A 3,978-nucleotide genomic window follows, 5' to 3' on the forward strand; every position below is an offset into this window, starting at 1 on the left:
TTTATAGTGTAGGCACCATCATTAGGTCTAACAAAATAGGATTAGAGTCCTAAAATACATCATTTGGAGCTTAAAACACGTGTCTGTATGGACACGTCAAGCAACGCGTCGCCTGCCAAGTGATGCGTCGCCTACCAACAAGCGATGCATCGCCTACTGGGCATTGCCGAAACCTTAGGGTTTCAGGCGATGCAATGCCACTAGAGTGGCGACACAACACCACCTTGGTAGGTCAAAACTCTCAAAATTGACCTCAAACGCCTCCAAACACTTCCAAACTTTTGGGGAATGCTTAGATACCTCAATGTATCACTTTGGATCCAAAAACACAATTTTTAAATGCCTACAATAGAAACTCAATTTTTACATCTTCACTATGTGAAAATCATTAAGTGATTTACACCTAGCTTGTGTAGTAACACTTGGTCTTTATATTTTAACCAGTCCTAACAAAACACTATAAAGCTTTATCAAAATACTTGGTAGTCTTAAAAGATTGAACCAAGTGTTCCTAGTAATAAAACTGGTAATGCCTCACAGACCTCCACTTGACTACTTATGTTTTCCCATTCTTTACGCTTAACACTTTATTATGGCATTGTGTTCATCCATTCACGAACCTTTTGGAGAGAACCTCCAACTCTCATGAGAGGCGGCACCACCTCTAAGTTCACATAGGTAAAGTTCTTACAATATCTTTGCTACCTTTAGAGATACTTGTTGCTTTTCAACTCAACTTTATTAAAAGCCTTAGGATTAACCCTCATGTTTGGTAGCAATCAACACTAATCACCTTAGATAAGACTCACAATGTGTTAGTGTTATTAAATATTCATTTATCAATGACTAGTTCTTACCCATTAAACTCCACGCTCAATGTAAACAAGCTCTGAGCTTGGTTGCAATCATTGGTGTATATATTTGTCAAGGAGTTTTAATCACATCCCTTGTAACGACCCGAATTTTCTAATCAGGCTTAGGGCCTTGATTAGGGTGCCTGGAGGGCAATAAGTGGTTTAATATGCTTATATGTGAATTTATGTGTATATATAATTATGATGCATGTTTAATTGAGTTAAATGTGCATGTGGGCCCCATCTGGATATTAGGGGCATAAATGTGATAAATTAGATATATGTTGTATATGTGTGATATGTCTATACAGCATGATCCGAGACAGTCTTGGGGAGCGGTTAGCCAGGGAGTCACAACGGGATTGAGGTTCGGACTCGGGGCGAGTCGAGGGTAATCAGGGTAGTTGATAAGTTATGGGGTTATTGGGACGTGAATATATATATTTGGAGATATATTTGAGGATAGAATGTCCAGGTGGGAATATTTGGGAAATTTACCATTTTTCCCTCGGGGACGTTTTGGTACCCCGAGCCTTGAGGTAACCATATAGATTTAAGCTGAATAAAAAAAAATAGAGGAATTGTTTAGAAACTTAGGGAACCAACTCATATTTTCCTTGAACTGAAGAATAGCTCTTGTCTCTCTCCCTTTCACTCTCTAAGGCTAAACTTGAAGGGAACTCAAAGGAAATTGACTAGGAAGTTAGGAGGATTTCAGCTGGGATACTCTAGGGACTTGAAGCTTGAGGATTAAGGTTCAACATCAGGGGTTTAAATTCAGCAAGAGGTAAGCTTTTTCATGGAAGTTATGTTCAAGTTTCAGCTGTGTTTTCAAGCTTTGCATGTGGGTAGAATCTAGGCTGTTTTTGGGTGTTCTAGTTGTATTTTTGGAGTAGGTTTCTGTTGGGTTTTGGTGTTGAAATTGAGCTAGAATGATGGTGTTATTAGCTAGGATTGTTAGCTTGGTTTTGGTGGGAATTGGCTTGAAGGAAGGATGGAAAACTGGTGTAGAAATCTGGGTTCGCTGTAGAGCGCCGCGGCCCTAGGAGGGGTGCGCCGCGGCCCGCGTGCGCGCGCGGCCATGGGAGGCCGAGAGATTCATGCGTGCTGCGGCCCGTGTGGGGGTCAGTGAAGAGTTAGCCTCTATTTCGAGGCTAGCCGCGGCCCTAGTGGGTGGGGCCGCGGCCCTTAGTGTCAAATTGGGTTTTAATGGTATTTTAGGCTTGGGAACTCAAGGGGTAAGGCTCGGGATGGATTTTATCATCCGGATTGATAGAATTCAAGGTCCCGGAGGTTAGGGATTGCGGCTCGGAGTTATTTATTGGGTTAGAATTTGATGGGCGGATATTGTTATGTGTTGTGACTAGGATTTCGGCGAGGCTCACGTTAGCGGACTGTGCTCGGGGCATCGGTGCTCAGGAAGCTCGGAACTCAGGTAAGAAAACCCCTGTTTCCATAGAGCTTGTGTGCAGGGCTGAGCCCAATGTGCTGAATGGAAATGATATGCAGGGCTGAGCCCTATATGCTGGAATTGCAGAGCGTAGCTCTTTATCTGTTTATACTTGAATTTTGTATTTGTTATTATATCGTGTATGATATTATGTGTGTGATCGGCAAGAGCCGGGAACGATGTAGACCGAGAACGGTGTGGGGCCGGGAACGGCGTCAGGCACGTTGAGTGCAAGGCCGAGAACAGAAAGGGGCCGGGAGCAGCGTTGAGCACATGGGGTGCAAGTTGCCAGGGCGAGTCCCCAAAAGGATACCTGGGATTTCCTCACGGCGTGGTCCGCGAACCCAGGGCCTGGTAAACGCCTGGGACGGCTAGGCCGTATGTGTTTTAGCCATTGGTGGCCTGTCTATATGCTTGACTTGTGTATTGCATATGTTATCTGTTATGGGTTTTCTTGCTGGGCTGCGGCTCACAGATACTCTGTGGTGCAGGTAAGGGTAAAGAGAAGATCAACCAACCGTGAGTACAGCTGGCATGAGGCAGCGTGTACATGTCCGGCCAGCCTGGCTGCCACAGCTAGGGGATTTTGGGAGATGCTTGTAAACGAACTTAGATTTTGTCGTTTAGTTGACTCAGATCAGTTTTGTATTGTAAATCTTTTCTAAACTATGTTTTGGGATCCCAGGTGTAAACTTTTATGATTTGCTATGAAAAATTACTTTCTCTAATGTTTTCCTTTTAAATATGGCTTAGTTACACGGTTTGAATTAAAACCTCGATTAGCGAGTTGAAAGCACGATTTTAAACACACTTGGTAACGGCTCTAAGGAAGTAGGGCGTTACATCCCTCTAGTTGTAGAACTAACCAAATCTCTCCCAAGAGGTTTGGTAAATAGATTCGCTAAGTTATCACATGATTTTACATAGGATATTGATATGATTCCTCCTTGAATCAATTGTCTCACATAGTCATATCTTAGACTTATATGTCTAAACTTCCCACTTTACAATTTTCTATATGCTCTAACCATTGTGGCTTGATTATCACAATGTATCAAAGTCATCGATACATCAACCGCGATTAAAGGTATCTTCAACATGAAATCTCTAAGCCACTCGGCCTCTTTGTTGGTTGCCACTAGAACTATGAACTCGAATTCTATGGTTGAGTGAGAAATACACGTTTATTTCTTAGATCCCCAAGAAATTGCACCTCCACTAAGAGTGAACACCGAACCGATTGTGGAGAGATTATCTTCCATACCGGATATCTAACTAGTGTCGGTATATCCTTCAAGTATCTTTGGAAACTTTTAGTAGTGAATGTTCAGTCCTTTGGTTCTCTCAAGATACCCAAAGACTCTCTCAATATCCTTCCAATGGTCGATACTTAAATTGCTAGTAAGCCCACTAAGTTTACAAACCGCATATGCAATGTCTGCTCTAGTACAATGAGTGGTGTATATTTGGCTTCCTAATGCACTTGCAGACTCTAGTTGAGCTACTTCTCTTCCTTCATTCTTTTCAAGCTTTTGACTTGAATCGGATGGTGTGTTTGTCTCCTTGATATTAAGATGACTGAACTTGTCAAGCAATTTCTCAATATAGTGTTCTTGTCTTAAGAAATATCCATCAAAGTTTCTTCTAACTTTGATACCTAGAATAGTATCAACC

This window comes from Humulus lupulus, chromosome 7, assembly GCF_963169125.1.
Source record: "Humulus lupulus chromosome 7, drHumLupu1.1, whole genome shotgun sequence".
Lineage (NCBI taxonomy): Eukaryota > Viridiplantae > Streptophyta > Magnoliopsida > Rosales > Cannabaceae > Humulus > Humulus lupulus.